Consider the following 27743-nt stretch of genomic DNA (forward strand, 5'->3'; position numbering starts at 1 on the left):
GCGTGAGTTATAGTTACCTTAGGGCAAACGTTATAGTTAAAATGCAAGCCTAACTATAATGTTCCTGTAACCTTTGGTTTTTAAGTGCATATATTTATAAATATATATATATAAATATAAATATCAGTATTAGTGTAAGAAAAGTGGAGTTCAGGCGTCTGAGGTGTGTAAAAATTGTTTTTATGTGTATGTTATGTGTGTGCTTAAACGTGAATGTGTATATGTGAACGTGTGTATAAGTGAGAGTGTGTGTGCATGTGTGAGTGAAAGTGAAGGTAAAGGGGCTTGTGATGTCACTTCCGCTAACCCTGGGATTTTGATGAACTGACATGCATGAATGGAAGACTGTTTCTTTATCTCGTGTATTGAAGAAGCTAGCTTGACGTGCAGTATCTAGCTCAAAGCACAGGTTCTCCAGGCCTTTTTAGGTCTGCCAGAAGACATTTACTAGCCATAATCTCACAAATGACATGGGATGATTTCTTAGTCCTTGCTATTTCTGCTTTTCTAAATCATGAGGCCACATTCCATGATGCCTTGCAGCAAGATTTGCAGATATAAATCACCAAACATAAAAGGATGAAGTTAAACCCTTTTAACAATACATCTGTTTTGACTTCACTCCAAATTGTCAGTGACGACACAAAAAAACAACCTAAAATTGGAGGACAAACAAATATATAAATTAACCAAAGAATTTCACCTGCCAGCTTAAAGAAACTCTTTTTTTGCCTACAGGTTTCGGTCTCAATATCCCCTCTCAGTGGACTGCAAATGGTAAAGCACTCACTGTGGTAAATTCAGAAGCTAGTGCAAGACAACATTCCCAAGCAATGTGTCTGATGAGTTTTAATCTATGGACAGAAGTCAGAAATAGAGGAAAGTGTCTTGAGGATATGGAGAGAAGACACAAATGGGGCAAATTGTAGGTTAGGGCTGCAGAATATGGAAGTAGAAAAGGCAGCACTAGACCAAAGAGGAAAGAACACTAGAAATAAGTGAACGAATGGAGAAATGCACTCAGGAAAGCCAATCAGCACAAAAGCCCACCATGCTAATTATAAAGGGATATATAAGAGAGTTGTAGAGCAATGCAAGAAAGGATAGATGAACACAAAAGAGCAGGAAACTACTACTAGAGGGGAGAGGCTGTGAGACAAAGTAGAGAGCGAAAGAAGCATTGAAAACATGGAAGGCTGATGTACTGAAGGGAGCGAAGGTAACGATTTACAGTGCTAAGAAAACTTGGGTGATAAGAAAATATGACAAAAATCAGACAAGAAAAGGAAACATTGGGAAGGAAAGAGATACCAAAATTCTCCAGTCTTTACAAGAAAGATGCCACCCTGTATCAAGTCACAGTGCTTAACCATTCACAAAACACCACTGGCTTCCGACATATTATATAATATTATAATATATTATGTGAGGAAGCAGGATTTTTGCAGGTTCACCCCCAATTGCTGCCCCCATTGAACTACTAGACACTGGTGTAATGGCTCGGAAGTGCCCTGAGCTCTGCTAATCAGGCCTCGGTGCATTAGAATAACCAGACTTACTTTTAAGTCCTTAGTATATGGTACCAGGGGTACGAAGGCCTGCAAGGTACAGTGTCTCTCATGGACTGAAGCACTAGTTGTGCCACCACGGGTCTGACAAGGCATCAGCAAGACTCCGGGACTGCCACTGCTAGCTCGCAGAGCAGTTTTACACTGCTAACTCAACTTTGCCATCGCAAGCCATGGCAAAGCCCAAGCCTTCCTTTTTAATGTTTGTAAGTCACCCGTAAAGCAGGCCTACTGAGCCCTAAAGGCAGGGTGCAATATATTAAAAGGTTGCACCTGTGGGTTCATGGTTTTATGGTCCGAAACAGTAGAAACCACCATTGTTGTTTTCACGGTTGAAAGGCTAGTAGCCTCGTTGCCGAGTACAGAGTTACAGGGTGACATCTCAGCCCTGCTAACTTCTGAATGGGACTACTAAAGTTGGTACTTCAAGGTATCAAATGTATCAGTGCATTAAATCTGATTTAATTGTTAAATCGAATTTAATGTCACATGTGGGCAAAGTGCAACTTTAATAAGTTGCCCCTTTGTTGCCAAGGTTTCCAGTGCCTATTAACAATTGCACACACAGGTCTGTCCTCAAGACAGCCTTCTGGCCTCCTGGGGAGAAGTGTATACAACTCCCAGGAAAGCCTATAAAGGGTCTGCCAGGGGAAGAGATATAATATCTTCCAGGCAGGAAAAGCCACACAGGGTGTTCATCCAAAATGTGAGCTTCAAAGGGGCAGCTGCCAATGATGGGCAAACGGCAAGCACACATGAGAGGAACTGCTCCTTTGTTGAAGTAGACATGAGGGCTTTGGGGTCAGTAAAAGGAAAACACTGACCAAACCAGTTTTTCCCGTGAGTGTGTAGCCCACAGGTAGCCAAGCACCTGGGGTGGGTTACCAAGGTCCACACACTGGGTGAGGGGTTCAGCCATCTTGGGAATGGGCAGAATGGCACACCCTGGTTTAGCTAGATGCCACACTTTGCAGAAAGTTATCAGCCAGGAGAGATCCAAGTAGCCCATTGGTTAGTGACCCAGACCTCCCTTAAGGGCACTTTCTGGGCATAAAAGAGCTACCCCTGCCACCCCAGAGCTTAGATCTGACCTGGACTGGAGAAGAGAACCGAAGGACTGCCGTGCTGACATTGGACCTGGCAAGGAGAGGTTGCACCTCCTGCCCCTTCGACTAGTGAAGAGAGATTGGCGCCTGTGGTGTCTGCTTATAGAGAATGTGTCACCCACGCCCAAACAAGAGTAAAGACTCCATGAGTCAGTTGGCTGACTTCCTTTTCCAGCACTAGGGATACAAAAGCTGGAGAAGCCTTCCTGAGCATGTTGGTAGCCCAGAGTTTCGCTCACTGGTGCACTGCAGCCTGGAAGACTGAGTCTTGATGCTCAAAAGTTGCACCAAGTCTTCTGGATCCAGGAGAGTCCTCAGAGTGTAGTTTTGTTTCCTAGAAGGAGAGCTATCACCAGAACCAGGGAACTGCTGTTTTCGCTGTGTCCAGAGACCAGTAGTCCAGTGGTGAGTGGACTTTTGCTACAGCAAAGAGGACTTCGAGGGACAACAATGTCTGTGTCCAAAGTTGCCCCACTATGACCATGGACCCAAGAGTAGCCCCAGGAAGTATCCCATCAACCGCACAGCATCCTCAGCATCCTTTAGCATCCTATATCCCTTGTATCATGAGCACTCCATGGAAACCAATGGCAAGTTGCCATTAAAGCTGGAACTGGACTGGGGACTGCTTCTTCTTGGAGGTAACTGTTCTTTGGGATTTTGTTAGCTCGCCTGACCAGATCCTTTCTAAAGCTGGTAACCAAAAGTAACTTTAACAATCATTTTCTTGAAAATGTTTCCAAGTGTCAAATTCGTTGAATTTTTCCAACACTTGTCCACGGTTAAATGAAAAGTTGTGGTTTACTGTTTCTTCAAGTAATTGTATCTCCACAACAATCAGGTGGATCTCTTCCATTTTGGTGTCTACCAATTCATAAAAATATAGCCTATTTTTATAAAGTGGTGTCGAATTTCTTGACAGTTGTGTATCTTTCTTGTCAAATTGTTTTGGTATTGTTGAAATGCTTTACACTTGTTTCTTTGTTTAGACCTGACTGCTCGATGCCACAGCTACCCAGTTGAGGTTTGATAAACAAGCCTAACCGGACCCAAGACAGGGTTGTGGGTTTACATGGTAAGGTCTCACAACCACACTACATAAACCACATTTCCTCACAATATACATATATTTTTTCACACAGTGGTGTTTACCACTGTATAGTTGTAGTTAGGTCAGAGTTTCCATACAAAGAGCATTTTGTTTTGCTAATAATTGTGGCGCAGTTTGACAAATTTGCATGACACTTTCCCAAAACAAGTGTATCCACCTCAGCTCCTTCATGGAAAGTTTTGCGCTGAACCGTCGAGCAGGGGCCAAGAAAAATGTGGAGGATCTCAAAAGTGTGATTTCCCATGTTAACTCATATAAGAAACTTTGGAATGACAGACAGAATGAACATAGCTGAACAAAATTACACCAACTTTTGCAAAAAACTTTACTCAGCAAGCGTGTTTTGGGGATTTGGTGTAAATCCCTTCTGCCGGTTTCCAGAAATTAGCATTTAAAGAGATTTGGATTTGGCATGAAGGGGTTACATAGCTAGCTCTGTCTGGTTCATTGGTGTCCAGATATTCTCTGATTGACCAATTTACACGGGGCTAGTCAATCCTGATAGGTTAGCTACATTCACAATATGAATAAGCAGCTTTTACAGCACTCATGAGCATGGTCTCTGTTAGAAATGGGGTTTTTGGTTGGCAGTCAGGTTACCCTCTGTCCAAGCAAAAGCCCTCACTCTAGTCAGGGTAAGTCACACACTATCCAAGATTATCCTGTGCCCACCCTCTGGTAGCTTGGCACGAGCAGTCAGGCTTAACTTAGAAGGCAATGTGTAAAGTATTTGTGCAATAAATCATACAATACCACCATATAGCACCACAAAAATACACCACACAGTGTTTAGAAAAATATATAATATTTATCAAGATAATTGTAGGTCAAAAAAGAATAAAGATGCAATGGAAAATTGTAGAACTATCACAGGAAAGTGATATAAAGGGTCTTAAGTCTTTAGAATGTAATAAAGTGTCTTTCAAGCACAAAGTACCTGGTTTCTGGTGGAAAATCTCCTCAGCGGGCCACAGGTGAAGAGATGCGTGGAAAAAGGGGGGGTGTGCGTCGATTTCCTCTCAGCACACACCGACTTGCGTCGTTCTTTTCCACGCGGGGAAGTCGGGCGTCGTTTTCCGGCGCGCAGACCGTCTCCTTTTTGTGGATCGCGGGGATTACCAGATGTCCCGGGTCTGTGCGTGGATTCTCCTGCTTGTTTTCCGGCTGCGCGTCGTTCTGCGGGGCTGCGCGTCGAAGTTTCGATCTCACGGTAGGCGTCGCGTTGATTTCTCCTTGGAAGTCGGGCGGCGTTGTCCTTGCGAGGCCGTGCGTCGAAAGTTTGGTCTCACGGCAGGCGTCGTGTCGATTTCTCCTTGGAAGTCGGGCGGCGTTGTCCTTGCGAGGCCGTGCGTCAAAGTTTCGCACTCACGGTAGGCGTCGCGTCGATTTCTCCTGGAAAGTCGGGCGGCTTTGTCCTTGCGAGGTTGTGCGTCGAAGTCTCGATCGTCCCGAGGGCGTCGCGTCGATCAGCGTCGGTGTGCGGCGTTTTTCTCGCCGCGAAACAAGCTGTGCGTCGAAATTTTCGGTGCACGGAGCGTCCAACTGAAAGGAAGAAGTCTTTTTGGTCCTGAGACTTCAGGGAACAGGAGGCAAGCTCTATCCAAGCCCTTGGAGAGCACTTTCACAGCCAGACAAGAGTTTCAGCAAGGCAGCAGGGCAACAGCAAGACAGCAGTCCTTTGTAGAAAGCAGACAGGTGAGTCCTTTGAGCAGCCAGGCAGTTCTTCTTGGCAGGATGTAGTTTCTGGTTCCGGTTTCTTCTCCAGCAAGTGTCTGATGAGGTAGGGCAGAGGCCCTGTTTTATACCCAAATGTGCCTTTGAAGTGGGGGAGACTTCAAAGAGGGGCTAAGAAGTGCACCAGGTCCCCTTTCAGTTCAATCCTGTCTGCCAGGGTCCCAGTAGGGGGTGTGGCAGTCCTTTGTGTGAGGGTAGGCCCTCCACCCTCCCAGCCCAGGAAGACCCATTCAAAATGCAGATGTATGCAAGTGAGGCTGAGTACCCTGTGTTTGGGGTGTGTCTGAGTGAATGCACAGGGAGCTGTCAACTAAACCTAGCCAGACGTGGATTGTAAGGCACAGAAGGATTTAAGTGCAAAGAAATGCTCACTTTCTAAAAGTGGCATTTCTAGGATAGTAATATTAAATCCGACTTCACCAGTCAGTAGGATTTTGTATTACCATTCTGGCCATACTAAATATGACCTCCCTGCTCCTTTCAGATCAGCAGCTGCCACTTCAACAGTGTATGAGGGCAGCCCTAATGTTAGCCTATGAAGGGAGCAGGTCTCACAGCAGTGCAAAAACGAATTGAGGGTTTTTTACACTACCAGGACATATAACTACACAGGTACATGTCCTGCCTTTTACCTACACAGCACCCTGCTCTAGGGGATACCCAGGGCACACATTTAGGGTGACTTATATGTAGAAAAAGGGGAGCTCTATGCTTGGCAGGTACTTTTAAATGCCAAGTCGAGGTGGCAGTGAAACTGCCCACACAGGCCTAGCAATGGTAGGCCTGAGACAAGGAAAAGGGGCTACTTAAGTGGGTGGCACAATCCGTGCTGCAGGTCCACTAGTAGCATTTAATCTACAGGCCCTAGGCACCTGGAGTGCACATTACTGGGGACTTATAAGTAGATTAAATAGTTCAATCAGGTATGATCCAAAGTTACCATGTTTACAGAGAGAGAGCATATGCACTTTAGCACTGGTTAGCAGTGGTAAAGTGCGCAGAGTCTAAAAACCAGCAAAAACAGTATCCACAAAGTGGAGGGAGGCAGGCAAAAAGTTAGGGGTGACTACCCTAAGGCTGTCAGGTCTAACATGTGTCCCCCCCAGCTGAAAGTGGGGAGAGCTACCCGACCTCTTGGGAGCTCTCATCGCTAAGGCGGAAGTACCTGGAGAGACCATCAGCATTGGCGTGGTCAACCCCTGGGCGATGTTCCACCGTAAAGTCCATCCCCTGTAGGGAAATGGACCACCTCAAGAGTTTTGGATTCTCACCCCTCATCTGCATGAGCCATCTGAGGGGCCTGTGGTCTGTCTGAACTAGGAAGTGAGTCCCAAACAGGTAGGGTCTCAGCTTCTTCAGTGCCCAGACCACAGCAAAAGCTTCTCTTTCAATAGCACTCCACCTCTGTTCCCGTGGTAATAGTCTTCTGCTAATAAAGACTACTGGTTGATCTCTGCCCTCCTCATTTAGCTGTGCTAGAACTGCCCCTATGCCATGCTCTGAAGCGTCTGTCTGCACGATAAATTCCTGGGAGTAGTCAGGGGCCTTGAGCACGGGGGCCGTGCACATGGCTTCCTTCAGGGCGTCAAAGGCTTTTTGACAAGCCTCTGTCCAATTCACCAACCTAGGTTGCTTCTTGGACGTGAGTTCTGTCAAGGGGGACACAATGGTACCATAGCCTTTGACAAACCTGCGGTAGTATCCGGTGAGGCCTAAAAAGGCTCTCACCTCAGTCTGGGTTCGAGGTGGTTGCCAGGCCTTGATAGTTTCGATCTTGGCCTGGAGTGGCTGCACCTTGCCACCACCTACTAGGTGTCCCAAGTACACCACGGAACCCTGCCCAATCTGGCACTTACTAGCCTTGATGGTCAGGCCTGCCTGTTGCAGGGCCTGAAGCACCTCCTTGAGGTGGAGCAGGTGTTCCTCCCAGCTGGAACTGTAGACAGCTATGTCATCCAGGTAGGCTGCACAGAAGGCATCCTTGCCAGCCAGGACCCCGTTAACCAACCGTTGGAAGGTAGCGGGGGCATTTTTCAATCCAAACGGCATCACCCGGAACTGGTAATGGCCGTCAGGGGTGGAAAAGGCGGACCTTTCCTTAGCCCCCTCAGTCAGGGCGATCTGCCAGTACCCTGAAGTAAGATCGAACGTACTCAGGAACTTGGCAGCGCCTAGCCTGTCCACGAGCTCATCAGCTCGGGGGATGGGGTGAGCATCAGTCCGTGTGACTGAGTTGAGACCCCGGTAGTCCACGCAGAACCGGAGTTCTGGCTTCGCGCCTGGGGCAGTAGCCTTAGGGACCAACACCACTGGGCTGGCCCAGGGACTACTGGACTTCTCAATAACCCCTAGCGTCAACATCTTGGAGACCTCCTCCTTGATGCTGGCTTTCACCTTATCTGACAACCTGTAAATTTTGTTCTTCACAGGGAGACTGTCACCGGTGTCAATATCATGAACACAGAGGTGGGTCAGTCCAGGAGTAAGGGAGAAGAGGGGGGAGAACTGCTCCAACAGCTCATAGCAGTCTCCTTTCTGGTTTAGAGTCAGGGAGTCAGACAGAATGACCCCGCTTACGGACCCATCACCTTCTTGGGCAGAGAGGAGGTCAGGGAGAGGTTCACTCTCCTCTTCCATTCCTTCATCTGTGACCAGAAGCATGTTGATCTCCGACCTCTCAAAATGAGCTTTTAGTCGGTTCACGTGGAGCACCCTTAGGGGGTTCCTAGGGGTTTGGAGGTCCACTAGGTAAGTGGCCTCCCCTTTCCGCTCCTTTATTTCAAATGGGCCAGACCAGCGGTCCTGGAGAGCTCTGGGCTCTACTGGCTCCATTACCCACACTTTGTCTCCAGGTTGAAACTCTACCAGAGTGGCCTTCTGGTCATACCATTGTTTCATCACCTCTTGACTGGCCTCCAGGTTACTTTGGGCCTCTTTCCAGAAGCGGGTCATCTGATTGCGGAGGGCCAACATGTAGCTGACCACGTCCTGAGGGGGTGTCTTTGGAGCGTTCTCCAATCCCTCCTTGACAATGCTTAAGGGTCCCCTGACGGGGTACCCATAGAGAAGCTCAAAGGGACTGAACCCTACCCCCCTCTGGGGGACCTCTCTGTAAGCAAAGAGAAGGCATGGTAAGAGGACGTCCCATTTACGCCTCATGGCCTCAGGGAGGCCACCAATCATGCCTTTCAGGGTCTTGTTGAATCTCTCCACAAGCCCATTAGACTGGGGGTGATAGGGTGTGGTGAACTTGTAGGTTACACCACACGCATCCCACAGATGCTTCATGTACGCGGACATGAAGTTAGTGCCTCTGTCAGACACTATCTCCTTGGGGAATCCCACACGGGTAAATATCCCCATCAGGGTTCTGGCTACCACCGATGCAGTTACGGTCCTCAGAGGGATTGCCTCTGGGTACCGGGTGGCATGGTCCACCAAAACCAGGATAAACCTGTTGCCTAAGGCAGTTTTGGGGTCCAAGGGGCCAACAATGTCGACGCCCACCCTTTCAAAGGGGGTGCCAACGACAGGAAGTGGAATCAGGGGGGTTTTAACCCTCTTTCCTGCTTTACCACTAGCCTGGCAGGTAGGACAAGCCCTGCAGAATTTGTCTGAGTGTGTCCTCATTTTGGGCCAGTGAAAGTGGGTGACAAGCCTGTTGAAGGTCTTGTCTTGTCCCAAATGTCCTGCCAGGGGAATGTCGTGAGCCAGACCCAGTAGGAAGGCTCGGTAACATTGGGGGACCACCAGCACACGTGCTGCCCCAAAGACCGGAACCCTAGGCTCACTGTAGAGGAGATCATTCTCCCAATATAGGTGGTGATTGCCAGAGGCGTCACCTGCTGCCTGGTTTAAGGCTTGTTTCCTCAACCCTTCTAGAGTGGGACACTCTTTCTGCGCCTTGCAGAATTCCTCCCTGGTGGGTCCACCCTCAACTTGCCAGCCAGCAAGCTCAGGTAAGTCACCTAGGGTGGCAATGTCTTCCCCAGTTGGCTCGGGAGTCTCCTCCTCAGGAGCCCCGTCAGCCACTGTGGGAACTTCTGGGGCCGGTTTCCCGCGCCCCTCGTCCCTCCTCTTGGCAGCTCTCTGGGCCATCGTTCCAGGCTCCAGATGCCCTTGACTTCCCTCTCGGTCAGCCATGGACCGGGTGGTCATGCAGACCCACTCAGGTAACCCTAACATCTCCAGGTGAGATCTGAGCTCTACTTCTTTCCAAGCAGTATGCTCTAGATCATTGCCTAACAGACAATCTACAGGCATGGCAGGACTCACAGCTACTTTCAGAGTACCAGAGACCCCCCCCCACTCAAAGGGAACCCGAGCCACCGGTAGGTGACTCTCGCGATTGTCAGCGACTATGACCTGGTGGAATGTATTAGGGATTATCTGCTCTGTGGACACCAGCTGACTCTTGATAGTAGTCATACTGGCTCCTGTGTCACGCAGAGCCTCCACCTTCTGCCCATCAATGAGGACCCACTGCCGGTACTTGGAAGTATTTTTAGGCATGTGGACCTTGGACATCATTTCTCCTTCTCCCAGGGACACTAGGGAAATCTCTACCTGTCCCCCACAGCTATCTGGGTCCATCTCCCCCCCGAGCGCTACACTAGTCAACCCAGGGACCTGTCCAGTAGTGGACGGTGCCCTCTTGGGGCACTGGGGATCGCCTTTGTAGTGACCATATTGGTAACACTCCATGCATTTGGGGCTAGATTTTCCTGACCTGTCAAATGTCCCTGGCTTTTTCCCAAATTTGGAAAAGGAAGGGTTGCCACCCCCTCCCTGGGAATTCTTTTGGGGGCCTTTAGAGAGTTCCTTATCTGTAAGTTTATCTCCCCCCTCTTTCTTCTGTTGGGAACCCTGACCACCTTTGTGGGAGTCCCCCCCAGGTACCTTCTTGGACACTCTGGTGCTAACCCAGAGGTCCGCCTCCTCAGCAAGCTTCCTGGGATCAGTCAGCTTACTATCCACTAGGTGCTGGCGCAAATCGGTATAAGTAACATTAAGCATATGCTCTCTCAGGATCAAGTCATATAAACCTTTATAATCTGCTACTTTGTTGCCCCGCACCCATCCATTCAGTGCCTTACTAGAGAAATCAAAGAAATCTACCCATGTTTGTGTGGTTTGTTTGATGCTGTCCCTGAACCTCTGACGGTATCCCTCAGGGGTCAGCCCAAACTTGGCAAGTAAAGTGGCTTTCTGGAGTGGGTATGTGTTTTGATCCGGTGGATCCAATGTGAGAAGTGTGTCCCTCCCCAATGGCGGCACATAACCCCACATAGCTACCCCCCATTGCCCTTCAGGAACCTCATGAGCCCTTAGTGCAACTTCATAAGCAGCTAACCATTTATCTATGTCATCTCCCACCACAAAACTGGGCACCACATTTTTGGGTATACGAACCTTCTTTTCTCCAGCAGGTCCTGTCTGTATGCTGCCACCATTATTGCTGGATTCAGACTGTCTTGCCTTGATCTCCAGCTCCTTGAGACTCAGTTCATGAGCCAACAATAGTTTCTTTTCAGCCAACGCTCTTTCAGCTTCCACTTGTTTGGCTGCTCTTTCAGCTTCTGCTTGTTTGGCTGCCCTTTCAGCTTCAATCTGTTTGGCTGCTCTTTCAGCCTCAGCTTGTTTGGCTGCCCTTTCAGCTTCAATCTGTTTGGCTGCTCTTTCAGCCTCAGCTTGTTTGGCTTCTCTTTCTGCCCTCCTCTCCTCCTGTTGTGCCTCAATTTTCAGTTTTGCCATTTGCAATTGGAACTCCCTTTCCTCTCTCCTTTCCTCTGCGGTCAGGCTTTGCATGGAGACACTGCTCCCTGGTCTGGAAGGGTGCACAATTGCAGTGGTAACACCATCCATAGATAGTGAAAATCCTTCTGAGGGGTCATTTTCTGGCTCCTCTTCCTCATCATCCTCTAAATGGGCTTCTGCCCAGGCCCTCAGCGCCACTTGAAAGTCCTCCTTTCTGGAGGCCCCTTGGGTGGGTACCCTTAATGCCCTGCAGAATCCTCTTAGTTGTTTGACCGTGTATGTATCCAACTGGACTAGGTCAAAGTCCCCTGTCTGAGACCCAGTCAGAGACATGTTGAGTGAGGATTTAGTTTTTGAAAATTGTCAGGAAAAAAACGGATTTTCAAAAAGAGATAAAAACCAAGTTGACCTTCAACTGTGGGTAGGTAGTGAAATACTTAGCTACTGTATGTCACTGCACAAATACAAGTCCTATCCTCACCGCTGATCACCAATGTTAGAAATGGGGTTTTTGGTTGGCAGTCAGGTTACCCTCTGTCCAAGCAAAAGCCCTCACTCTAGTCAGGGTAAGTCACACACTATCCAAGATTATCCTGTGCCCACTCTCTGGTAGCTTGGCACGAGCAGTCAGGCTTAACTTAGAAGGCAATGTGTAAAGTATTTGTGCAATAAATCATACAATACCACCATATAGCACCACAAAAATACACCACACAGTGTTTAGAAAAATATATAATATTTATCAAGATAATTGTAGGTCAAAAAAGAATAAAGATGCAATGGAAAATTGTAGAACTATCACAGGAAAGTGATATAAAGGGTCTTAAGTCTTTAGAATGTAATAAAGTGTCTTTCAAGCACAAAGTACCTGGTTTCTGGTGGAAAATCTCCTCAGCGGGCCACAGGTGAAGAGATGCGTGGAAAAAGGGGGGGTGTGCGTCGATTTCCTCTCAGCACACACCGACTTGCGTCGTTCTTTTCCACGCGGGGAAGTCGGGCGTCGTTTTCCGGCGCGCAGACCGTCTCCTTTTTGTGGATCGCGGGGATTACCAGATGTCCCGGGTCTGTGCGTGGATTCTCCTGCTTGTTTTCCGGCTGCGCGTCGTTCTGCGGGGCTGCGCGTCGAAGTTTCGATCTCACGGTAGGCGTCGCGTCGATTTCTCCTTGGAAGTCGGGCGGCGTTGTCCTTGCGAGGCCGTGCGTCGAAAGTTTGGTCTCACGGCAGGCGTCGTGTCGATTTCTCCTTGGAAGTCGGGCGGCGTTGTCCTTGCGAGGCCGTGCGTCAAAGTTTCGCACTCACGGTAGGCGTCGCGTCGATTTCTCCTGGAAAGTCGGGCGGCTTTGTCCTTGCGAGGTTGTGCGTCGAAGTCTCGATCGTCCCGAGGGCGTCGCGTCGATCAGCGTCGGTGTGCGGCGTTTTTCTCGCCGCGAAACAAGCTGTGCGTCGAAATTTTCGGTGCACGGAGCGTCCAACTGAAAGGAAGAAGTCTTTTTGGTCCTGAGACTTCAGGGAACAGGAGGCAAGCTCTATCCAAGCCCTTGGAGAGCACTTTCACAGCCAGACAAGAGTTTCAGCAAGGCAGCAGGGCAACAGCAAGACAGCAGTCCTTTGTAGAAAGCAGACAGGTGAGTCCTTTGAGCAGCCAGGCAGTTCTTCTTGGCAGGATGTAGTTTCTGGTTCCGGTTTCTTCTCCAGCAAGTGTCTGATGAGGTAGGGCAGAGGCCCTGTTTTATACCCAAATGTGCCTTTGAAGTGGGGGAGACTTCAAAGAGGGGCTAAGAAGTGCACCAGGTCCCCTTTCAGTTCAATCCTGTCTGCCAGGGTCCCAGTAGGGGGTGTGGCAGTCCTTTGTGTGAGGGTAGGCCCTCCACCCTCCCAGCCCAGGAAGACCCATTCAAAATGCAGATGTATGCAAGTGAGGCTGAGTACCCTGTGTTTGGGGTGTGTCTGAGTGAATGCACAGGGAGCTGTCAACTAAACCTAGCCAGACGTGGATTGTAAGGCACAGAAGGATTTAAGTGCAAAGAAATGCTCACTTTCTAAAAGTGGCATTTCTAGGATAGTAATATTAAATCCGACTTCACCAGTCAGTAGGATTTTGTATTACCATTCTGGCCATACTAAATATGACCTCCCTGCTCCTTTCAGATCAGCAGCTGCCACTTCAACAGTGTATGAGGGCAGCCCTAATGTTAGCCTATGAAGGGAGCAGGTCTCACAGCAGTGCAAAAACGAATTGAGGGTTTTTTACACTACCAGGACATATAACTACACAGGTACATGTCCTGCCTTTTACCTACACAGCACCCTGCTCTAGGGGATACCCAGGGCACACATTTAGGGTGACTTATATGTAGAAAAAGGGGAGCTCTATGCTTGGCAGGTACTTTTAAATGCCAAGTCGAGGTGGCAGTGAAACTGCCCACACAGGCCTAGCAATGGTAGGCCTGAGACAAGGAAAAGGGGCTACTTAAGTGGGTGGCACAATCCGTGCTGCAGGTCCACTAGTAGCATTTAATCTACAGGCCCTAGGCACCTGGAGTGCACATTACTGGGGACTTATAAGTAGATTAAATAGTTCAATCAGGTATGATCCAAAGTTACCATGTTTACAGAGAGAGAGCATATGCACTTTAGCACTGGTTAGCAGTGGTAAAGTGCGCAGAGTCTAAAAACCAGCAAAAACAGTATCCACAAAGTGGAGGGAGGCAGGCAAAAAGTTAGGGGTGACTACCCTAAGGCTGTCAGGTCTAACAGTCTCTGTATCCAGAAAATAATTAAAATAAATATATAAGAGGGCAGGTTGAGCACACCCAGAACCCCGGGAGCATGAAGTACTCTCTTGGCATGTATGTAACAAGTTTGCATACATTTGACAATTCATCTGGCTATGCAAGGCTTGGAAATCCCCTTTCATTTGTGAGTTTTTTTTTCAAATTAAACAAATAGCTGGCCTGGTTTACAAAATGGTTTGGTTCTATCTGTATAATACATACAAGCCTTCAACAACACAAAGCCCTTTCGGCCACAGAATCAGTCTCTAGGAAGAAAACTGGACTTCAAATGGTTTGATTGAGATGGAAAGGAGAAATTACCTCTGGAAGAAACTAGGGGTTAGTTCTGAGAACTACCCTGTTCTTGTGTACCTGTATAAAAGGCTCTTGAATGGTAGGGGCATGTAGCTCACAAATTCGTATGAGGGAGGTAATGCAACTAGGAAGACTACTTTCCATGAAAGGAATTGAGAGTGCACAAGTGCAAAGGTTCAAAAGTCTGTTAAGGACTTCATTTAGGTACCAAACTGGGGCAGGAGGGGTGCATGTGGTATTACCCTTTTGAAACCCTCATAAAGGCTTGAACACATGATATTCTGAGCAGAGAAATATTGTCTGTTTTGCATGTAGGCTGCAACTGCACTTATGTGGAAACGCCGCAATTTATGCATATATTAATCCCACCATTTGTAGGTGAAGAAGGTAAGTACTAAGGGCCTGATTTAGAACTCTGTGGACGGGATACTTCATCACAATGGTGACAGATATCCCATCTGCCGAAATCTAAATCCTATTATGGCCTATGGGACTTAGATTTTGGCGGACGGGATATCCGTCACGATTGTGACGGAGTAAATCCGCCACGTAGTTCTAAATCAGGCTCTATGGCCCTCATTACAACCCCTGGCCGGTGCAAAAGCGACGGTAACACCACAAACAGGCCGGCGGTAAAAAAAATTGAATCATGACCACTGCGGAAACCGGCAACACATACAGCCACTTTAACACTCCGACCGCCACGGCGGTAGCAACAACACCGCAGCAGTAACCGCCAACAGCCAGGTGGAAGACAATGTACTGCCCACTCCATTACTACCCGCCCATCTGCCAGCTTTTCCGGGGCGGTACCAACGCCATCAAAAGCATGGCAGAAACAGTACTCGGAAGGGAAACGACTCACCTCTCGACACTCAAGGAAGAACTAGGACGCCATGGAGCCCGAGCTGCAGGTGTTCCCCATGCTGGTGGATCTTCTCATGCACCAGGAACATGAACGCCGGCGACGACGACCACAGTGAGTACTGCACCTAGCACACAAGGGAGTGGGGGAGGAAAAAGAGAGTGACACACACACGCAACACCCCTACACCCACCCTCACTCACAACACTATACACACAAACACATGCAACAACATTACATATACACCACGTAACCCTCAGGAATAACGCAAGGACAAAAGGAATGGAGTCAAATGAGTGTAATATTGGTAATACTTAAAAATACGTTCATAAAGAAAAAACAGTATGTACAATATATACAATATATACAAAAGGCGAGGCAATGCCCACTCAAAAATTGTCCGTGGCCCACAGGGCCAAAACACATAGGCCAAGGCTACACTTGACTCCTGCCTCAATACGGAGAGAACACTGGAGCTACATCAGGTCGAAAACACACAGGCACCTCAGGGGGACAGGGATTGGGGGGGCACCTCAGCCGGAAGATGGTACAACGCCACTGCTCCTGGAGGGGGCTCCACTTGGTCCTGGGGAGTGCAAGGCCACAGTTTCTCAAGTGGGTGGTTTACGTACTGCTTTGTCCTGGGGAGTGCAAGTCCACAGTCTCTCAAGTCGATGGCTTCTTCCACTGGTTCTGGAGGGGGCCTTGTGCCCAGTGTGCTTCATCCTGGCAACGAGGGTCTGAGTGGATGCCTTCTTCCACTGGTTCTGGAGGGGGCATTGTGTCCTGTAATGCAGATGTTTTGGAGAGCAAGGTCACAGTCACTCACCTGGCTGTCACAACGACAGCTTTTTCAGGGGCCAGGATGCACTGCAGCCCATGTAGTCACCACTACACACTGCTCTCCCACGGTGACGGCTGCTCAGTGAATCGCAGTTGTGCTGCAGGTGGCTGTGCTGGCAGTGGTAGCCTCCAGGCCTTCACCTGCAGCCTCGGACGGCTGCCCACTGGGGCTGCTGCTGCTGGCAGTGGTGCTGCTTGTGGTGGGGCAGGTGGTGGTGCTGGCTGTGGTGCAGGTGGCGGTGCTGGCAGTTGTGGTGGTAGCCTCCAGGCCTCCACCTGCAGCCTGAGATGGCTGCCCACTGGGGCTGCTGCTGCTGGCAGTGGTGCTGCTTGCGGCGGGGCAGGTGGCGGTGCTGGCTGCGTTGCAGGTGGCGGGGCTGGCCGCAGAGCAGGTGGCAATACTGGTGGTTGTGGTGGTAGCCTCCAAGCCTTCACCTGCAGCCTCGAATGGCTGAACTGCCATGGCTGGTGTTCTGTGCCCCTTCCTGCCCTTGGCAGATGGTGGCGCCTCCTTGCTTCTGCCAGCTGGAGTCTTTGACTTGGCCTTGCTGGCTGGTTGTGCCTCCTTCCCCTTGCTGGATGCGGTCCCCTTCTTGCCCTTTCCAGGTGGCGGACCCTTCTTGGCCTTGGCAGGTGTTGGTGGCACACTGGCTGGGCTGACGGGTGACTCCTTGGAGCCTCTCACAGCTGCAGAAACCACAGCGGCCTTGGACTGGGTGGCTGAGGTGCTGGGCTGGGTTCTGGCCACCCTGGCCCGAGGTGAAGGACAGGGGGGAGGGGTAGGGAAGAGGTCAATGTTGGCGAGGAAAAGCTTCTTAGGGACACTGGGGTGGGAAGAGGGTGAAGGTTTGGGAGTAGAGGAAGAAGGAGTGGGTGTAGGAGGTGTCAGTCTGCTGTGTTTGGGTGCAGGTGCATGAGCTGGATACTGTTGTGAGGGGGATGGCTGTTGGGTGGGTGTTTGCTTGTGTTTGTATACTTTGGGAGGAGGGGTCACAGACACAGTGGGAGAGGACACAGGGGACGTGTGCATGGATGTGGGGGTGGTGACTGCCAGTGAGGGGTGTGTAGTGATAGGCGTGCTGGTGATAGAGGTAGTGGATGAGGATGTAGTGCATGCAGGTGTGAGTGGAGACGCTACTGGGAGGGGGTGGACGAGGAGGAGGAGGGGGGACAGTGGAGGCAGTGGATGTTGGTGTGTCTGCATGTGGATGGTGCTTGTGTGAGTGCCTGTGAGATGAAGTGTGGTGCTTGTGTTTGCCTGAGCCACTTCTGTGTGTTGATTTGGGTGATTGCTGGTCTGAAAGTGTGCTTGGGATAGGCTGGGGTTGAGGGAATTGGGACTGGGTAGAGGAAGTTGGAGGGGGGAGGCTGGAGACAGGGACAATGCCTGCCATCGGTGCAGAGGCCAGAGACTGGAATGCTCTCTGTTGGGCCGCCACACCAGAGTGAATGCCCTCCAGGCATGCATTTGTTTGTTGCAAATGCCCTGCGACACCCTGGATGGCATTCAGTATGGTTGACTGCCCAACAGTGAGGGATTTCAGGAGGTCAATAGCCTCCTCACTGAGGGCAGCAGGGCTGACTGGGGCAGGGCCTGAGGTGCCTGGGGCAAAGGAGATGCCCCGCACCTGGGTGAGCGGGCACGGGAAACATGCTGAGGGGCTGCTGGGAGGGCGGTGCTGGTAAGGGGGTGGCGGCTGTACCTGTTGTTGGGGTGGGCACAGAGGTGTCTGCCACCACCAGGGAGCTCCCATCGGAGGAGGAGTCGCTGTCAGTAGTATCCCCTCTTGTCTCCATCGTGGTGCTCCCCTCACCCTCCGTCCCACTGGTGCCCTCACCGTCGGTGGATTCGGCCTCCAGGGCCATGTGGGATGCAGCTCCCTCCGTCGCCGGTGCCTCTGATCCTCCACCAGATGATGCTAATGCACACAAGGACAGGGTGACAAAACAAGAAGGGGGGGGAGACAGAGGATGCACTTAGTCAATGCCAGCAACAACACTACCATTGGCGTATACAACACACAGGGATCAGCCCTATGCACTAGGACATGCTCTACCAGTTACAAAGCTAGTCACCAATCCATGGGGTACATTGCCTAACGCCATTAGCTGCACACCTGAAACCCACAGGACCCTGCCCAGTAGTAGATGCCCACTAACCCTATTGGGGTTGGAGTGCTTCAGAGCCTGCCCAACAAGGGACCTACACTGCCATGTTCACCCTGGCCTAGGGGCACCCACAGCACACATCCCCCACCCAGGTAAAACCTTAACACGCGCAAATTCATGATTCTAAATCTGTACTCACCCCCTTGTGGCTGCTGTGATGCCTTCAAGTGCCCATCCAACTCCGGATAGGCCAGCGCCAGGATGCAGAACATCAGGGGGGTCAGGGTACGATGGGCACCCCTTCCTCGTTCGGAGGCCAGCCCCAGCTGCGCCTCCGCCGTCTTCCTTGCTCAACAGCGCAGGTCCTCCCACCGTTTGCGGCAGTGGGTGCTCTGCCTGTCAAAGACCCCAGGGTCCGCACCTCCTTGGCAATGGCACGCCAAATACCCTTTTTCTGATGGGCGCTGACCTGCAGAAATATATGCATAGAAAAAGGAATTAGTCATACCATCCGGACTGTTACACCCATGGCCCACAATATCCCTCCCATCCCCTTACGCACAGACATTGACCACCAGACATGCAGCACTCTGCCCAGGACCCCTCAGTCCCCCCCACACGAGGCTTACACACACAGCAATCCATACATTCATGGCCCACACATCATGCTCACAGTGGACTCACCTGTTTGTCTGGAGGACCATAGAGTAAAGTGTACTGGGGTAGGACTCCATCCACCAGTCTTTGCAACTCCTCTGCAGTGAAGGCGGGGGTCTTTTCCCCAGACACTCGAGCCATTGTCGCTTCCAGATACAGGCCACAGCAGCACTTGCAGTGTAGGTCCTCTCCTGTTGAAGGTCAGGTTGCAATTGAGTGAACAGATAGAAAATGGCAGTCACGTCCGCAGCGGTGCGCACCGGCACCAGCGGCGTACATCGCCATTGGCTCCTGGAACCCATAGGGCCCAATGATAACCACTGCGAAGTTGCGTGGCGGTCGTTGACCGCCGACCGCAACGGTGCACAACGCCAGCGTAATTACCTCTTTTCCACTTGTCTCTCCTCACAGGTCACGCAGCCGCCATTTCAGGGGGGCACAGGCCATGGCACCTAACTGCGTCACAGCAGACATTGGCACATCAACTCACTCTCGAATTCACAAACTGTTTCTGTAAAGGAAGAAATGCATTTTTATTTTCACATATGTGTGAATATGACCCTCTGCCCACCGTTTTTCACCCTAGATTTCAACCGCTGAGGATGAATAGGAGATGGAGACATCCCCCCGTGTACAGACCCCTGGTGGACCTGGCGACTATGGAGAACAGGCACATTATCCTGACCTACAGACTTGATAGGGCCACAATCCAAGAACTGTGTGCCCAATTGGAGCCAGACCTGATTTCAGCTATCCGCCACCCCACAGGTATCCCCCCCCTCTAGTGCAGGTCCTGTTAGTGCTCCATTTCCTGGCAAGTGATTCCTTCCAAGCGACAGTGGCCATGGCATCAATGATGTCTTAGCCAATGTTCTCCAACGTGCTGACCAGAGTGTTGTCTGCCCTGCTGAAACACATGCGCAGCTACATTGTATTCCCCCAGGTGGAGGATTTGGCCACAGTGGAGGCTGAATTTTATGCCCTGGAATATATCCCCAACATCATTGGTGCCATTGATGGTACACATATTGCATTTGTCCCCCCTGGAGAAATGAACAAGTATTCAGGAATAGAAAAAGCTTTCACTCTCTGAATGTGCAGATGGTGTGTTTGGAGGACCAGTACATCTCCCATGTCAATGCAAAGTATCCTGGCTCTGTGCATGATGCCTTTATCTTGAGGAATAGTAGCATTCCATATGTGATGTCTCAACTCCAGAGGCATTGGGTGTGGCTAATAGGTGAGCCCATGGTCCCCACCCAGTTGATGTAGGTATATGGGTGTGGCCCTAAGGGTGAGTGTGTGGCTAACAGGTATCCCTCGATATTTACAGGTGACTCTGGTTACCCCAACCTCTCATGGCTACTGACCCCCAGTGAGGAATGCCAGGACAAGGGCAGAGGAACGTTACAGTGAGGCACATGGGCGAACAAGGAGGATAATTGAGAAAACCTGTTGCCTCCGGAAGGCCAGATTCCGGTGCCTCCATCTGACAGGTCGATCCCTGTACTACTCACCCAAGAAGGTGTGCCAAATCATTGTTGCATGTTGCACAACCTGGCCTTGAGACGCCGGGTGCCTTTTCTGCAGGAGGATGAGCCTGGAGATGGTAGTATGGCAGCGGTGGAGCCTGTGGACAGTGACGAAGAGGAGGCAGAGGAAGAAGATGTGGACAACAGAAATACACACATTCAACAGTACTTCCAGTGACACACAGATGAGACACTATAACTTCACCTTCCATTGCAGTTTTGTGTTTGACATTGAACATGGCAGCCTGATTTCCCTATGTCTATGGCCACTTACTGTAATCTTTAGCATCTCTATTTTCAGATCTCTGTGCCCCACTCTTGCTCCTGGTGTGTTTACTGCTGCCCACTACAGGTTATACCTATGTTAATATTACAGTAGATTAGAAATGCAACGTTTACAGTTTGTGAGACTAATACATGTGTCATATAATCCACAGACTCCATACTTGAATTTGTTTAAAGGGTGTTTATTTTGGTGCTAATAAGTGGAGGGGGTATTGCAATGGGCTGGGTTGCTGATGGAGGGAAGTCCAGGGTAGAGTCCATTCTATTTGTATCACAGGTGCATTGTCCAAAGGGGCATAGGAAGGGGAGCAATGGAAGTTCAAGGTGGACAGGGTGACAGAGTGGGACAGAAAGGTGACAATCAGGAGAGTCTTATTTCCTGGCTGGGGTCTTGGCAATGTTCTCTGGCTTCTTCCTGGATCGCAGGGACCATTTGCGGGGTGTTTCTCCTTCTGCAGGGGGTGGGGTGCTAGTGGCCTGTTGGTCCTGGGGCTGGGCCTCCTGTCCACTAGCGCCAGCAGAGGTGGAGGGCTGTTCATCAGTGTGGCTAGTGTCAGGGGCTCATTGGTGTGCCACTGTCTCCCTCATGGTGTTGGCCATGTCTGCCAGCACCCCTGCAATGGTGACCAGGGTGGTGTGAATGTGTTTCAGGTGCTCCCTGATCCCCAGGTACTGTCCCTCCTGCAGCTGCTGGGTCTCCTGCAACTTGTACAGTATCTGGCCCATGGTCTCCTGGGGATGGTGGTATGCTCCCAGGACCCCTGCAAGTGCCTCATGGAGAGTGGGTTCCCTGGGCCTGTCCTCCCCCGTCACACAGCAGTCCTCCCAGCTTCCCTGTTGTCCTGTGCCTCTGTCCCCTGAACCATGTGCCCACTGCCACTGACCCCAGGTCCCTGATCGCCCTGTATTTGTGGGGTTGCCTGGGGTCTCTGTAGTGGTGGACACACTGCTGATTGACGTGTCCGGGGGACAGAGGTATGGGCCCGCTGGGTGGGTGCTGTGCTGGTGTTTCCTGAGGGGGGAGTGTCTGTGGTGGTTTGGGACTGTGGCAGGGTCACTGACTGTCCAGAGGTCCCTGATGGGCCAAGTTGGTCATCGTGATCTAGGCGTGCAGAGCTGCTATCATCACTGTGGGCCTTTTCTGTGGGGGGGACTGGATGTGGCCGGCACCTCCTCTCCGGTGACATTGAGTGGGGGTCCTGTGGGGATGTAAATGCAGTGTTATTGTATCTGCGTGTGCCATCTTGTGCATGGATATGTTTCCCTCTATGATTGTTATTAGCAAGGCAGCTTTGGCTTGTGTGAGTTGTGCTAGTGTGCATGCTGTGGTGATGGGTGTCCATGCAGGTCTGTGATGGGTGTCCATGCATTGGTGTTGAATGCAGGGCTTGGTATTGGTATGGGTGGGCTGTGATGGTGGGGTATATGTGAGGTGGTGGAGTGATGGGGTAAGGGTAGGGGTAGGAGTTTGTGATGGCATGCAGGTAGGGTGGGGGATATATTAGTAAAGATTTGACTTACCAGAGTCCAGTCCTCCTGCTAGGCCCTCAGGATGCAAGATCGCCAAGACTTGCTCCTCCTGTGTTGTTAGTTGTGGGGGAGGAGATAGGGGTCCACCGCCAGTCCTCTGTGCAGCTACCTGTTGTCCTCTGAATGCACCTTCCCCCGTAGGTCGTCCCACCTCTTCCTGATGTCATCCCTTGTTCTGGGGGGCTGCCCCCAGGCGTTGACCCTGTCCACAACTCTCCGCCATAGCTCCATCTTCCTAGCAATGCACGTCTACTGCACCTGTGATCCGAAGAGCTGTGGCTCTACCCGGATGATTTCCTCCACAATGACCCTTAGCTCCTCCTCTGAGAACTTGGGGTGTCTTTGTGGTGCCGTGGGTGTAGTGTGAGTGGTATGTGTGAGGGTGTGTGGGGTGATGTGTTGGGATGTGTGCTGTGAGGTGTGTGGATGGTGTATGGATGATGGTGTTATGTGGCTCAGATTCAGTGGGTGCTCCTGGCTCGTCTCTCTCTCAGTTGGCAATATTTTTTTTCATTGTAACAGGTTGTGGGTATTGTGGGTGTGTGTTTTATATTGGATTGGGTGTGTGGGTGTGGTGTGTGTATGTGTGTCAAGTGTGTGTAGTTTAACTTGTCCAATGTGGTGTAGTTTTGTTAGTGTGTGTGTTTTTTGAGCTGGGTGACGTGTACCGCCAATGGTTTACCACGGTTGAATGTCCGCCACGGTGATTCGTAGGTCATGATGCTGTGGGCGTATTACTGTTGGCGTAACGGTGTGGGTGTTGGTACCGCCTGTTTATCACTGACCTTTGGGCTGGCGGACTTGTGTGGGTGTCTGTATAGTGGCGGATTTCTCTGTGTAGGTCATAATACCCGTAACAGTATACTGCTGCAGTCACGGTATTTTGACGGCCGTCAGCAAGGCAGTAGGCAGCATTTACCGCCAATGTTGTAATGAGGGCCTATATCTTATACTGTAGTGTTCAAAGGCTCAGATGTATTGGGAATGCAGTAATGTACAAACCTTTTCCATTCTGCTGTGTAGCAAACCCGCGCTGTAGGGTGTCCAGCATCCTTATGGATGGACATACATTCTTGTGGTAGATGCAGGTGCCCAAACTCTAGGACCTCAAGTGCCAAATAACAAGATTGAGCTGTGCTGGTTCCGGGTGACTGATCTGCCTGTTGCGCTGCATGAGTAGGTCTGGTCTGATGGGAATCCTCTCGTGAGGGCTGATGGAGAGCTCCAGTAGGGTGGAGGACCAGGGCTGCCTAGACCTGGTTGGAGCGAATGGAATGAGAGTGAGGGAAGTCTGCCTGAGCTTCCTGATGACAAATGGATCAGTGGGAGAGGTGGAAAAATGTAGGCAAATATCCCTTACAAGTTGATCCATAGTGCATTCCCCATGAACCGCTGGTGCAGGTATCTGGCAGAAAAGCCAGGCATTTTGTGTTTTTGGCCACTATGAATTGGACTATTTACATATTGCTCAACCGTTGGAAGTATGTGTGGTGTATGTGTGGAGAACTTGGGGGAGGGGTTCCCACTCGTGGACTTGTTGATGTGTCCTGCCGAGTAGGTCTGCAAAGTAGTCTATTAATGGAAGGTGTTCTGTCATGAGGTGAACCTTGGGGCAAACTGCCCAGTGCCAGATGTTCTGTGCTAAGTGGGAGAGCTGCAGTGAATGTGTGCCTCCCTGTTTCTGAAAATAAACATTGCTAACATGTTGTCTGTTTTGACAAGGACTACCTCCCCCGGATGACTTTGAGAAAGGCTTTGCAAGTGAGTTTTATCACAGAAGCTCTAGGACACTGATGTGTTGACCCTATTATTGGGAGGGCCACAGCCCTTGTATCTAAGTAAGCGCCCCATCCCAAGAGAGAGGAGTTCTGGTAATATTCATATGTAGGACTGGGACTGCAAAAGGCCTGCCTTACACCATGTTGTTGGGTGTCCACCAGGGCTGCCTTTAGGGCAATGAGACTGGTACATCTGAACCTGATGCTGACTTTGGTGGGAGGTGCTGTGTTTAAAAATAACATATGAGTTTAAAAGCATGTGAACTTCCTTGTGCATCCAGCAGTTTTCAGGCAACAATAAAAATGTCAAGATAACTCTGGTGATTAATGTTCCTACTGGTGAGAGATTGTGCTTTATCTATTGGCAGTTTTATCATAAAATAGGGCACAGTGTTTCCTGCTGCAAACAAGGTGTAGCCTGCAGACCACAGACCTGAGGGAGTGAACTATCAGTAGTGTTATAAAAAATTAAACGTATGTCAGAGAGAGGTGATAGAGAAAAGAGGGGTACTGTTGAATAGGGGTAGTGAGGGAATTCGTGAAGAAGGGGTGCCAAAAAACAGTCACACCGGGCTTCACAAGCCCTAAAGCCTAAGAAAAGCTGCAGCCGGGATGACAGAAGATGGGATTTTGTGATGGTTGTAGTGAATCCCAGTGCATGCAGGAGGTAAATTGTTGTCTGCATATGTAATAGGCATTGTATTTTGCTAATGCTCTTGATCAACTTATCATTGAGGGATGGGAATACAAGGATCCCTCGGTGGTGAAGGTGTGCCGCGCCAACTGCTAGGCATTTTGTGAATACTCCTGGGGCTGTGGTAAAGCCAAAAAGTAGCACTTTATTTGATTAACGATGGCCACTTACCATGAGCTGGAGGTACTTTTGATGTGCCGGGTGGATGGGATTATGGAAATAGGACACTGAGATTGAGCGCCGTCATGAGGTCTCCGTGCTGCAGATGGGGGGGGGGGGTGATTCGATTGGGTGGGTGGGCCTGAGATTCAGGATTGGCCTGAGGGATCCATCCATTTTGGGGATGAGGAAGTACAGTGATTGTACCCATGTCTACTGTTATAATGAGGGTATGTGTTCTACCGCCTTATTTTATAGGCGGGAATACACCTCTTCCTGCAGGAGGTGGAGGTCTTCCTTTGTCAGTTTGTAAGTACAGGGTGATATGTAGTTCGAGGCAGTAACCTTGCTCCTTAATGCCAAACATCTATTTGTCTGAGGTGATTTTTTACCATTGATGGATGAAATGGCTTAGTCTCTCTGCAACAGGAGACTGGGTATCGAAGTGTGAGCTGTCACTGTTTAGGTGGGGTAGGCTCTTTGTTGGCACCCTCCCTACCCCTCCCCCTATGATTGTCTCTCTAAGTCCCTTTATCATGCCTTCTGCCGGCTGGATGCTGGTAAGAGTGTTGCTGTTATCATTTATATGATGGGTCTTGACTACGAGATGTAGGCTTTGACCCGCCCTGCACTATAACATCCCTGCAACCTTAGTTATTTTTAGTGACTATATACGTTTTTTTAAATGCTAATTCTGAATGATAATGTCCCTGTAACCTCTGTTTCTTCAGCAGATTGCTATGGTTTTTTTCAATGCAGCAGCCACGTGCAGCCAACCCCACGCAGCCATGCCCTGCGGCCAACCACCCTGCGGGCAGCCAACCCCTGCCACACACTGGCTTCGGCCCTGCGCATCGGGTGCTTGGCCACAGGGCCTGTCTGGAGTTGGTGAGTGAGTATGTGAGTGGATGCACTGTTTTTATTCATTGGGCTCCGGATCCATCATACATTTTCACTGGGGGCCTTGCTGAGAACTGCAGTGGATCCACAGATTGACCCAAAAAATAATTGTAGGCAAAATTTTACCCATGACCCCTCCATCTGTCCTATGGGGTCAGGATACTTTTATCCTGACCCCCTATGTCATTTTTAATTTTAATTTTTTTCCTTCCACACCGAGCCGATAAGCAAAAAGGAGGACACAACTTTTCTCTCAGGTTGCGGCCTTGCTTTGGCATCTGGATCCGCGGATCACCATGGGTGGATCTTCGTCCCTAAATATCCAAATTTATTTTTCTTTTAATAATTCTAAACCTACTGAACGTATTTACACCAAATTGTAAAAAGAGCTCTTTCTGGACCAAGAGCTAGCTTTCTGCCAAAATGTGGTGTAATTCTGTCCAGCAGTTCGGTCTATAGTTAGGTCTAAACGCCCTGTGGGAAATTGCATGGGGGAGACACATTTTGGAACTCCCCCTTTTTCTCGGCCCCTCATTTGGCAAATCCCCCAGAAACTTTCAGGACCCCGAAACATCCAAGGCAGCAACTGAAGTGAGTGCCAAACTAATTTTGAAAATGTTGTTAAGATTCGCCAAACGGCGCCAAAGTTATTGGCAAAACCAAAAACGCTTTTGCTATGGAAACTAGGCCCTAACTATAACTAGCAGCAGTTGACTACAGAGTTCTACTGAGTAAGTAGAGTGCTAACATTCTGAATTTATGCCAACAGAGTGGCACATCTGATCACCTTCTTGGTGGAATCAACATGGAAAACTGAAAGCATTTTCTACTGAGAATACTGCAGTAAATGAGGATACTAGAGTGCTTCATAAGTCTCCCAAGATGGCTACCAGAGAAAAATGTAGCCCAATGACAGAAGTGTGCAAAACATTAATTTTTTTTTTTTTGCAGTTTATATAGCATAGATTTAACCCCAAGATATTGGAGTGCTTTACATGAGCATCAGTTGCATTACACAAGGACACATTCCTTTTGGACTTTAGGCATGGGGAGATTAAGTGATCTGCCCAGAATCACAGGATGGCAAGCTGATGCCACAACCCGACCCTGGTTCCCCAGTTGCAAAGTCTGCAGCTCTGGCCATAACACCACATTCTCCCCACTAAGTGCAACAGATAACCAAGTGATCAACTGTATAAAAAACATCAAAATAGCAAATAATTTAAAAGTGCCTTGCATTAGGTATTACAGTTTTGATAACATCAAGATAACATCAGGCGTGCCACACTTTTGTAATAAATATAGTATGTTAGCAAACTAATTGTTCATTGGAATACTGTGGGGAGGCAGGTGTCAGGGGCACAGACTCAGATCATTTAGGGCAGGGAGGAGGGTGCAGAGGCAACAAGTTGACCACGCTGGGCAGTGGCAGCACAGCGGACCATGGAGGGCAGGGGAAAGGGCGGCAGAGACAACAAACCAACCATGCAGGACAGACAAGAGAGGCTGTGGTAATATAACAGACCACTGAGGGCAGAAGGAAGAGGCAGTGGCAGTACAACCCTACATGCCAACAGACCCGATTCAGGCAGGAGACTCCAAATGTTTTTAAGCCCAAAAGGGCTTTATTTTATCGGTCTTCTGCCTAACATTTCCTCTTTTTCAATGTAAGTCAATGGTGAAAATCAATTCCCCAGGTTTTTTTCAAAATCTCCCTCTTACCAAGGTCAAAATGTTGGCAGGTATGGTACATTGGATCACATGGGGCAGGAGGAATGGGGCAGGGACATGGACTGGCCAGGCTAGGAGGGAGATGGGCATGGTCAGGGGTTGCGGCAGCACAATACACCACACAGGGCAAGCGGGATGGCAGTGCAGCACAACGGATCATGGAAAGCAATAGGGAGGGGACAGAACCATGCACATGGAGAACAGAGAGCAGAGGGGAAAGAGGCAAGGGCAGCAAGCTGACCATACCAGACACACAGGAGGGACAGTTGCAGCAAAACTGAACATGAAGGGCAG

The sequence above is a fragment of the Pleurodeles waltl genome, chromosome 5, assembly GCF_031143425.1.
Source record: "Pleurodeles waltl isolate 20211129_DDA chromosome 5, aPleWal1.hap1.20221129, whole genome shotgun sequence".
Classification (NCBI taxonomy): Eukaryota; Metazoa; Chordata; class Amphibia; order Caudata; family Salamandridae; genus Pleurodeles; species Pleurodeles waltl.